A 12,295-nucleotide genomic window follows, 5' to 3' on the forward strand; every position below is an offset into this window, starting at 1 on the left:
TGCTGTCTGCCAACGCATATACTTACGCTGATAATCGTTTCCATGAGACAGAGCCCTGCACATAAAATCCTGTCAGGATGTTAGTAGGTCCTTAGTAAATGTGTGTGCTGAACGAAAAATTAAGTGAGCTCTACTGAGCAGTGTAAATAGCTTTGAAATTAACATGTTAACGTTCAGTTCCAGGTGTTTATTTGTTTATTTATTTATTTATTAGCCATCCGAGCTTGGTGAATGAGGGTTATCTCATGCTGGTTCACTGGAACCCCATCTTTGAGGTGAGGTTTGAGAGCTCTCTTACCCCAACCACCCTTCAGGTACAATGATGAGTTTAACCCCATTTTTCCACGACTGCCCTGACTTTAAACTCAAAGTCTGAAGAAATCCCTCCATGCCAGGCAAACTAGAATGAGCAGTAGCCCTACTTTCAGGTATCTGGGTTCAATGCTCCCCTTTGTTTAACTGCTGTATGGACATGGAGGCAAGGGTTTGATTGAAGAGAGCCGTACACTATCAGAACAGGTTATGCAGTGGGTAGGACTGGAGGACTGACGGGCAGTGGCCAGGCTGGGGTCAGCTGGTGAGCCTTACCAGACCATGACATGAAAGGTGGGGAAGAACACAATGATACTGACCCGGTTCCTAGAGGCCTCTGCCATGGTGGCAGCTGGAGCATTCCCCAGAGGCTAATTCCTAACGCTCAGGCTCGTCTATGGAAGTAGCCCCAATTCCACTGCCTTTCCCAAACTATCATGTTACTTCAAAACAGTGCCCTGACCTGCATTCAGTGGCTCGCAAAATTGCCACATCTTCATGAGGAGGTATAGCTGGATCTCTATTCTAAGGATGACTAAGCTAAGGCTCAGGAAGATTAAGTCACTACCCGAATGCCCACCCTTTCAATGATAAAGTCAGAAGTCTTTTCACTTGCATTCTCACTCTGGAGTTTCACTGGAGAACAGAATCCTGTGGATCTTAATACTATAAACATATATTTTGACTGTGCCCAGCAAAAGATACAGCTTTTAAAGATACAATAAAACCCCAACAGTGGAAGTAAATGCAATTTATGTTTGCCTTTGTTCTCATAAGGCTTTAAGCAGCTAAAATACCAGAATATATCTAACAGACAATCTGAGTGACAAATAGCACAACATGGTCACTCTGACAGACATCAGTCATTTGTCAGTTTACCGAACAGAACTAGCTAGTGGGATTTCTTTCTCTTTCTTTCTCTTTCTTTTCTTTTCTTTTCTATTATTTTTTTAGAGAGGGGGGGGGCAGGAGAGCCAGAGAGAGACAGGAGAGATAGAGAATTGGCATTCCAGGGCCTCGGCCACTGCAATTGAACTCCAGATACTTGCACCACCTAGTGGGAATGTGCTGCCCTTGTGTGTCCGGCTAATGTGGGATCTGGAGTGGAACATGGTTTTTTAGGCTTTTTTTTTTGTAGTCAAGCACCTTAACTGCTAAGCAATCTCTCCAGCCCAAGTTTTTCTTTTCCGATCAGAATGCTTCCAAGCCACACAAGCTCTCTGATTTTTTTTTTTTTTCAGAGTTACCTGGCATTGGCTTAATTATGAGGAGTTTGTATAATTTTGAGCACATCCATGTCTTAGAGGATCTTACAAAGCCAAAAGCTTCATTTTGTAGTGAATAGATAAATAAGACCTGGAGTCAAAAGATGGCTGTGTGTGTACTCCCTGGGCAACATCCTAGCTATATGACAGGTCACCTGGCCTCACCAAGCCTCAGTTTCCCATATGTAAAACTGATAAATCTATCTCCTCAGCCAGACATGGTGGTAATCCTAACACTCAGGAGGCTGAGGTAAGAGGATGCCTGTGAGTTCTAGGCCAGCCTGAGCTATAATATGAGGCCTTATCTAAAAAGCTAACAAACAAAAAGGTCTGCTTCTTCATACCATTTGAGAGCAACTTAAATAACGCTCTTGATAAAATCTTACCAATTTTCTGCTTTTCAAAATTTCAGTCAGTAAATGACTTTAGTAAAGATTGTGCATTAGATGTGAAAGTCCTCATCTTGCTGTGTTGAGCTCAAAGAGGACAAGAAGGGGTGAGTGTTTACCTGGAATATGCATCAGGAAATTATGTCCAGAACCTCAAGTTCTGGTTGCATATTAATAGACTCACCAGATACTCAGCCAGGCTCCTTTAGCTCCAGAATATAATGTTCTCATTCAGATCTTTAGTTAGGAAGTTCAAACATGGATTTGTGTCATTCACTAATGTTTCTGTCCTATACATTATGGAAATTTCTGTACCTGGCTGGGACACTCCCTGCTGTTCTTTGAAATTCATCTGTTGCAAAAGCTATTAGGTAGCTTATGTGGAGAAAGGTGAGGCATAATTCTACTCCCAGCACAATTAATTGCCCTTTCTTCTCAAGTAGCCTTCTGAAGAATGACCTTGACTGCACTTTTTCCCTAGTCCCTTCCATCTGGCCTTGCCCCTATCTTCTTGTTTGTTTATTTGTTTTTGAGACAAGGCACCACATTGTAGCCCAGCACTATCCAAATCTAATATCTTCTAAATGCATCTTAAGTTGCAATTGGTCATGAGAGTCTCTCCTAGGAAATTGAGGAAAATATTTTCCTCCTCCTTAACACCTGCTCACTCCTTAATCTCTTGCCTTCAAAATTGTCACCCCCACCATCCTGCTGACGTCACTGTCAGGTCTCCTTCCTGACCAACCCAACACCCTATTCCTGACCCACTCTTAGCTTCTTTTAACATGTTACCTTCCTTGACTTCTTTTCATCCAACTAATATTACCTACTTTACAGTTGATAAAATGATTTAAAAAAAATAAATAAAACCCTTATTTACATCATATTTGTGAGAGAGGAGGGGACGATGTGAGGTGGGAGCTATAGACTGTAAGGCAATAGTGGCGGGATAAAGATAAGACCACCACCAACTCAAAGAAGCTCTTGGAAGTGATAGATACGTTTATTACCTTGAGTGTGACAGTGGTGTAGTATGTGTATCACGAAGTCCAACTCATCCAATTGTATGCACTAAGTACAGGTGGGTTTGGGGCATTGATTTTACCTGAGTGTAGCTGTGTAAGGAAGGTAGGCAGAAATGAAGGAAGAGAGGAGGGGAGAAGAAATGGAGGGAAGAAACGAGGAGAAGAATGAATGAAAGAGGGAGGGAGGTAAGGAAGGGAAGAAAGGAGAGTAGGAGGGAAGGAGAAAGGGAGGGAAGAAAGAAGGAAAGAAAGAGGAAATGAAGAAAGGGAAGGTGTGAGGGAAAGAGAAAGAGAGGGGAAAATAAAGGAAGGAAAGAAGGAAGGAAGGAAGGAAAGAAGGAAGGAAGGAAGGAAGGAAGGAAGGAAGGAAGGAAGGAAGGAAAGGAGAGGGAAGGAGTGAGAAAGGGGAAAGGAAGGGAAGAAGCACTTTAGGGAATTAATCAAACATCTTTTGTGAAACTCTAAAAAGCCAACATTAATTCCCTCACAGAGATGCTTATGACCTAATTACTTCCCAATAGGATCCACCTCTTAAAGACCTCACTGCCTTTCAGCACTTTACCTTAGGGTTCAAGCTTCCAGGAACCAAACATATGTAAGCCATAGCAGATGGGGACCCTCTTGGGTCTTCTGATTCCAAGAAAGATTCAGTGTTTCTCAAAATAGAATTCCTTACTTGTAGAATGGTGTTCATTCGTATTTATTTTCTCCTCTTCTTCCTTCCTATGTCTTCGACATACAGCCTTCCTTCCCATGGGAGCGCATCGTCCACAATGGTTTCAACTGTCACCTCTATGTGAATGACATTCCCCATCACTTGCAACCTTAGCCTTGACAGCAAAAGCTTCTACCTGGACTAGGGAGAAGGCACAGTGGTTAAGGTACTTTCCCATAAAGGCTAACAACCCGAGTTCAATTCCTCAGTACTCAGGTAAAGCCAGATGCACAGTGGCACATGCATCTGGAGTTTGTTTGCAGTGTGCCTGGAGGCCCTGGTGCATCCATTCTCCATTCTCATCGATTCATTCTCCCTGGATTCCTGGGCTAAAATGAGGGTGAATAAAAGACGACATTCTTTAATCCCTCCTACTGCCTCCTACCTCGCAGTCATCAGTCGTGCGGGTCCTGCTGCAAGGTATCCCTTTGCTCTTTCCTTTTACATCTATCTCATCCTTATGCCACTTAAATCAAGACCTGTGTTGAAGTTTGAAAATAAAACAGTCTCCATAGACTCATGCGTTTGAACACTTGGTCTTCAGCTGCTGGTTTGTGAAGATTATGGAACCTTTAGGAGGTGGAGCCTTGCTAGAGGAAGCATTTACTGGGAGGTGGGCCCACAGGTTTTATGGCCTGGCCTCACTTCCAGTTCGCCCTCTGTTTCCTGATGCACTGTGACCAGCTGACCTGCTCCTGCCTCCATGCCTTCCCCACCATGATGGACTGTACTCTGGAACTGCATGACAAAATAAAACCTTCAAACTCAAGCTACTTGGTGTTGGGTATTTGGTTACAGCAACAAGTAAAGTAACTTATACAACCCACTTCATTTTACACCATGATTTTGTATTCAGCATGAGTGGATGTTAAATATAAGGTATGGGGCTGGAGAGATGGTTTAGCACTTAAGCACTTGCCGGTGAAACCTAAGGACTCTGTTTCAAGGCTCGATTCCCCAGGTCCCACTTCAGCCAGATGCACAAGGGGGCATACATGTCTGGAGTTCGTTTGCAGTGGCTGGAAGCCCTGGCGCACCCATTCTCTCTGTCTACCTTCCTATTTTTGTATCTCTCTCTCTCTCTCAAATAAATAAATAAATATTTTTTTTTTAAATATAAGGTATGGATTTAATATTGATTGATGTTGGGAGGTTAAAGCCTCAAAAATAAGCCTAGAGCTCACAGAGGACTTAATTATCCATAAAATATACTTCCTTCGCCTTCCACAGTTAACAGCTTCTCTTTTCTTGCTGTGCTTAAGTGAGATGCTGTGGCAAAAAGCAAAATACCCAAAAAACCATGCGCCTGCTAAATGCCTATTCTCTTTTAATTTGCAAGAGAGGCTCAGAGCCACTAGGGTAAAACCACCCTGAGGACCGCCATCAAGTACTCAGAGAATTTTAACACAGGTCTGAGTTCCTAGAGGCATCCAGAAGTAAACATGTCACCCAAAGCCTGTTTTGTTGACTAGGTAGATTTTATACCCATAGTCCTATGTCTACAGATTCCTTCCCTCACCACCATATCCTACCACCAGTTTTGGATCCATCTTGACAAATATATTGTTATGCATCTATAATATACATGTATAATATATATCTGCTCACAGTTCTTAAAAGACTCCCCTATGACCTCAGAATACTTCTCTGAGTCCATTGTTGGGCATTACAGACCAAGTATAGTGAAGCCCAGGCTGTGTCTCCAGCCTTCATATGAATGTGAACCCCACTGACCCCAAAACTGTACTGTAGCCAGGCTCACCTGGTCGATATGATGAAACACATCCTGGGAAATCTGATTCCAAACAGAGATTCCTCAGCTTCCTAGCCTAACCTCATCAGCATTCTAGTCGGTGGAAAAGTCCACCTCCTTGGACTGGAATGCCGCTCAGTGGTAAGTGCTTGCCTAGCACTCACAAGGGCCTGCATTTGACCTTCAACAATGTATTAAAATTCACTTCCTTTAAGAGGATATATTAAAGGACAGAAGAGTATGGGAGGATCAGTTTGGGGATTTTAACTATCTGTGAACAATCACCCCTTAGACCTCCCTTTTCCCATTTGGACAATGGAAATAATCACAATATAAATAGAACAAGTCTCAGATTTGCTGAACATAATAAGTCAGACCAAAAAAATAAATAAATAAAAATTCTATGTAGACTGGAAGGAACTACAAAAAGACCACCATTCATTGATATAGCCACTACTCCCCTCCATAATTACAGTTGACAACAATTTTGACATTGTATTTAGATGTGACACGCTGCACGGTCTTAGACGCCTTGTGCATGCATCTGATCCCCTCTGCACCCCACGCCTTTGGTACTTACGGTGATCTTGGTAAAATGATTTACCCTGTTTACGTCTATGCACTCTATCTCCACTGTCAGCTCCTTTAGGACAGTGACCTTATCTCACCCTATTCCCATCCCAGCTCAGGGCGTTGTGCCGTGCTAACAAGATGGATGCTTAGAGGCACAGGTTCTAGATCCAGAAATGACCCGAATCTTGTGCCTGCAGCTGGAGAACTGCGTGGTCTTGGGAGAGTTACGTGACCTCTTAGGAACGGTGTGACTGTAAGACAGGAGTGACATTAACACCTACCCCACAGAACGATTATGACACCCCAAGGAGCCAATCTGGATCAAGCCTGGAATGTGATATGTTCTTAATAAATCTTAACTGCTACTCTTAAATGAAACTGAGAATCTGGCCCCTCATTTTTGTCCTGTCTTATCGCTTCAACCCAGATTCTCTCATCAGTCGCCTTGATTTGTTTATTCATGAAATTGTTCACTGAGCATCTGCTCCATTCAAAGCACTATAGTTTAAATCAAGGCAGCTGTGTGTATGCTTGAGAATTCTCCAGGGCTTTCTTTGGAGCCCATATCTCTACATGGATTGTGTTCTTCAGCCTTCCTTTCTTGAGCATGGAACGAATTATGATGGTGCCCAACATCAAACCTTTTTGAGAAATTCTAAGTCCCCCCAAAAGTTATTCAGAGCTGGGGTGTAGCTCAGTAGTACAATGTTTGCCTAGTATGTATGAGACCACGAGTCCCATCCCTAGCACAGCAAAACAAACAAAGCAAAACAAGCAATTTCAAGGCATTCTGACTTCTTTACTAAAAGGCTTCTTAGATTGGCTAATAGCGCTGTGCCTCTCTAACAGGAGAAAGTAGAGTTTACCACATTTCATAAGTCATTTGACCACGAAGCCATTCATTTCCTTTCTCTCAGACCAAATTTGGAAAATGCTGTGTTGAAGTCCTACTCCCTTCAATGCCTCTGCTCACAAACACTTTTTTGTTGTTATTGTTCTTAGTGTTGTTTTGTTTTTTCGAGGTAGGGTCTCACTCTGGCCCAGGCTGACCTGGGATTCACTGTGTAGTCTCAGGGTGGCCTTGAACTCATAGCGATCCTCTTACCACTACCTCACGAGTGCTGGGATTAAATGCCTGTGCCACCACGCCCAGTTATGAACTGTCCTTTGGGAATGGCCTACATGAGCCCCTGTTGGTCTTAGTATTGAATCTTTGACTCAGTAAACTTTGATCTGATACCATTTAAACACATCAGATTGTCTTGATGTCAATGGCTCTAACTTCTATGAATATAGATACTCATACATATTAAAAAAACACTTATGTTTTATGTAAAAAAAAGTTCCCCGAGTAGCCATACAAGTTATCACAGAGACCATGTATTTTCATTTGAATCTTCTAGAATATTACTCAGAATATATTTATTTCTACTTGAACTTGATCTTAACTGTGTAATCCACTTTTCAATCTCTAGCAGATCTTTAAAAGTAAAATCAGGCTAGTAGAGCCAAACTTAAAACCATAGCAAGAAATTATACCTAAGAGGCTGGCCATGAAGGCCATCCCATACCATGTTAGGCATAGGAGGTGTGGTTGCTGTCCATGCTATTGATCACCAACCAATTGCTTGACAAATGATCCAGTAAACGGTTCTGCCCTTCACTGACCTTCTTAGCACACTCTGCCCTAGTTCCACTCAGCCCCTAGAACACTCTAAGTCTCAAAGATCTGTGTCCAACGTCAAAATCCCTACGCAGCTGACTTGGCATTATGCAGCCTCCGCTGGTCATTTGTCCAAGTAATTTAACAAGAGTGAGAGATCAGGACTACGACGCATTTACATCTAATGAGTAAATGGTGATCTCCAAAATACAGCCAAGTTAGAGTGCTGGGCTGGCAGATTTTGGAGTATAAAGGGAGCTGGGGGCCACACTGCTGAAATTGCTCTGACCGCAGCATCTAAGGTAAGTGCCCCTTTATTCCTCCATGTAGCAGTGGTTAACCTGGTTGGATTACCAGTCAAGAGCAACACAGTCACCCTTACAAGAGCCTACTTAAAATGTTAGGTCTCACGTTGAGGGTACTACTGGAGGTCGGGTGGCAAGGCAAGGTACCTGCATGACAAGAAGGTTTTTCAAGGGGCGAAAAGACAAGAATGTATGCAATTAAAAGACAAGAAAATTCAGTCATAGAACAAATTTGAAAGTATGTATAATCCCTTCCCTGATTTCGTAAGTGAGGTCACATCATTCAATTAGCATGTCAGTGTTTGGCATCTCTTCTGCTGCCTTGCACTATTACTTGAAAGTTTGATGGTGACTCAAATCTTTGATTATAAGAAGAAAACATTCCACATAAGTATTAGATTTTTTAATCCATTTTGAAATGCATCTGAATCCAGTTATGATTGACTGTTTGCATTTGGTCTCGTGTGGCATGCCTGGCAGATTTTTCACTGAGTCATGTCTGACGGTGCACTAGTAGCCGTCACAGTGGCACTGACTTTTGGAACCTGATGATGCTTTGATTTCAAGCTATCATCTCCCCTGGAGAACTTTTGTCAAGGATTCATAGAGCCAAAAGGAATCTTGAGGTTTTTTTCTGGTCTCTCTGTCTCATCTCACAGGACATGAAAACCCAAAGAAATCACAATAGCTACATAACAGACATGGTATTAAAGATATGCAGCTTTGCCTACAAGCCCTACTGTTTTTGAACTATGAATTTGGTCCATATTACAAATTAATATTTCTGATAAGTTCATGTGAACTCTGTGATATAGATAGAGTTTATTAAAGACATAAGGAAAGGGAAGGACAGAATCAGAATAGCAAATCAAAGGCAGAAATGTCGGTTCTTGCCAATGTACAATTTCATGATGCCCTTCCCTGGGCCCGCAAAGCATTACATGGTAATGGGGGAGTTTACATAAATTAAATTTAATATTAAAAACTTGTCAGACGTGTGTGGCTCCTTCAGATGGTCACACCCTTTACAAAAGCCTTTATAGAGATTCTTCAGTCTCGGATGAATTTCTAGCTGCCCCATCTTCATTTCCTCCAGAAGAACCTGGGGCACAGAAAAGCACCCTTCTGTTCAGGAATACAACATCTCTTCACATAGTCCTGTTTGGATGTCCCTAACCACCCCAGTTAGAATCTGAATCATCCTTCCTTTCTTTCCAAACTCCTTTGAGATCCCAACCAGATGCAAGTTCCCATGAGAGTTTGCTAAGCTTGCTCTTCCTTGTTCAATGTCTTTGTTTACCCTTTTCTTTCATCTGACATTATTTTGAATTCTTTTATATCAGACTAGACTTTATTCTTCTTTGAATCTTCCATGATGTTCACATGGTAGTTTGTATACCCTCATGGTTCCTTTTTTTTAAAAAAAAGGACACGGTTAACCACTTAAATAATGATGAGCCAATAGAAGTAAAAAGGTAAAATGGAAGTTTTATTTTTTTTCTACACTGCTCACTGAGCACTTGAATAAAGGAAGATAAACCAAAACAAACCCATTTTTTAAAATTTTTATGTAAACTCTTTGTAGCTCATGTTTTCTGTTTTTGTCTTTGATTTCTTGAATCAGCCCCAAGAGGACGATTCGTCCCTAAAGTTCACTGAATATAGCGTTGAGAAGCAAGAAGGTAAGTTTTACCTTCAGCCTGATAATAAATGCAGTCACTGAAATTAGAAATCACCACTTTATACATTTTCATTCTCCCATACTTCTAAGAAACTGAAATTAGTGTATTTGAGGCCAATCACTGACATATTCCTTATGGTAGACTATAAACTATGCAAGTTTTATCAAAGGAAGACAAGGTTCCAACACTTTCTTGTTGCACTGAAATTCATTAAATACAGTGCAGAACTTTAACAGACAAGCTCTGGATTCGTGTGATGTGTGGGCTCAGGACATTATATTCCAGAGTCTTTACACACCAACTGCTGCGGCTCCTTCATGAGCAGAGTCTGCATTTCAAACCACGCAGTGACTCCTCTGCTCACAAACAACATTGACAGGATGAGAAGGGATCATTCAAATCTATGCCCAATATGGTAATAAAACACTGTCCTCTTAAAATTTGTGTTTACCCGAGGTCATTTTACATGCATGAAAAGCATTGAAGTGTCATTGTATCACGACCACACTGTAGATGACACAGCGCTGCTGAGAAAGTCCCAAGAGAGAACCAAAAGTCAAGGGCAGTGTCATGATGAAAACAGAGATAGAGCTGAGCATTGGGAAGGTGATGAGGAAGATTGGGTTGGAGGGGTGACTGTCTCAATTACAAGGTCCTTGGAGACAGGAATACAACTGTGCAATGAGGGAACAGTCATGCTCACAGAGCAGGGGAAGACCACTTAAGGGGGCTCCCTAGGGGAGGGCTCAGGGGTCACTATGAGTCATGTGCCAATATCTAACAAGGTAAATCTCATCATCCAAGAATGAATGGCTTCTCCCTTGGGTCCCAGCACTCAGTTATACAAATATAGGGAGAAGACTTGACTTAGCAACCGCATGCACAGAGAGGATTGAGGGGCTTTGCTGCACAGTGACTGGTGAGTCAGCAATGGCACGGCTGCCAACAGGCAGTCACCACCTCAGACATTACACCTAGGTCAGCAGAGGTGAGGACACTCTCTGGTGGAGGAAGGCATGTGATTTGGATATCACACTTGAAGAGATTAAGAGGAGTCTGGGGTAGGGGTGGAGATACAGAGGCTGGTAGTAGAAGAAACCCAAGAGAATGGACCTGGGCTGTTTCATACAGAGATGATACTGATGAGAACACAGGTGAAGAGTTATCTTGGATTTGAACTTGCCCTTTCCTTATCAAGAACCGGAAAGACAATTGGTTGTCTCAAGGTTCCAAGAAGATAGATGTTAACGTACAGCAATGAGCATCTCTGGCCTGTCCAAAGTGCTCCAAATAGTAACAAGTTGTGTGTGAAGATGGGAAACGAGGCTGAACAACACTATAAAACTTAACACTGTAGAGACAACTAATATCACTCAGGAATACAGTGAAAGCACACTGCACTCAACAGGTGACAGGTGAAAAAATATGTCATTATCTGAAAACCTGTGGTGGCTTGAGGCACAAATGAAAAAGTTCAGTTTTTCTAGAAAGACTAAGCACATAATTCAACAATCAGGTATTGTGGTCTCTTCCCACCTATGGCCTCAATTTATTTATTTATTTACTTTTAGTTTTATTTTGTTTGAGGCAAGCCCAACAGACTGGCCTTTTTTAATGTTAGAAAGCCAGAGTGAGAAAGAGAAAGAGAATTGGTGAATCAGGCCCTTGAGCCACCGTAATTGAACTCCAGACAGTGCGAGCCACCTTGTGCCCATGTGAGACCTTGCTTCACCTTGTGCATCTGGCTTACATGGGATCTGAAGAGTCGAACATGAGTCCTTAGGCTTCACAGGCAAGCGCCTAACTGCTAAGCCATCTCTCCAGCCCTATATTGATTCTTTATTGAGTTTAACTTTCCTATACTCTTGAAAGCATGGATGAGATACATTAAGTATCAGCTAAGATATTTATAAGATATTCAATGTCTTGAACCACTTGACCTATTGAAGGGCAGAGTAAAGCTTGAGAAATATTGCTTTCTAGTCCTATCTTAGCTGCCCTAGATGAGAGGCATGCATTAGCCTGTAGGGGCATAGGTGTTTTGTTTCACTCTGTTCTGTTTTTGAAACAGGGTTTCAAGGATTTCACTATGCAGCCCAGGCTGGCTTTGAATTCACTACACAACTGACGCTAGACTCAGACTTGAAATCCTCTTGCCTCAGCCTCCCAAGTGCAGGAAGTATAAGCATACATCAGCACTTCCAACCAGCATATTTATAAGTTCTAATTCTCTTCACATCTATCACAACAGGTGATCTGTGGAACTGCATGCATAGGGTAACCCATGAAAGGACCAGTATGGCTTGCATTAGCACATTTCTTCCTTATTTGTGGAGCATACATTTGATGCCAGCTTGGATTTTTATAAAAATGTATTAGAATCTTTAAAATGAAGGTATAACTACTAAGTGAAGAGATATTTGCCTAAGATTACCCAGCACACAACCAGTAGAACTTTGCCATGATCTTAGCTTTAGGAAAGCAAAGGCATTTGAGGAAAAAAAAAAAAAATCATGTCTGAAAAGAGTAGTTCTCAAACATCATTCTGAGCCTTGTAATGAATCAAATTCTCAGGGCTGCAGAGATGACTCAGTGGTTAAAGGAACTTGCTAC

This window comes from Jaculus jaculus, chromosome 12, assembly GCF_020740685.1.
Source record: "Jaculus jaculus isolate mJacJac1 chromosome 12, mJacJac1.mat.Y.cur, whole genome shotgun sequence".
In the NCBI taxonomy this organism is placed as follows: Eukaryota; Metazoa; Chordata; class Mammalia; order Rodentia; family Dipodidae; genus Jaculus; species Jaculus jaculus.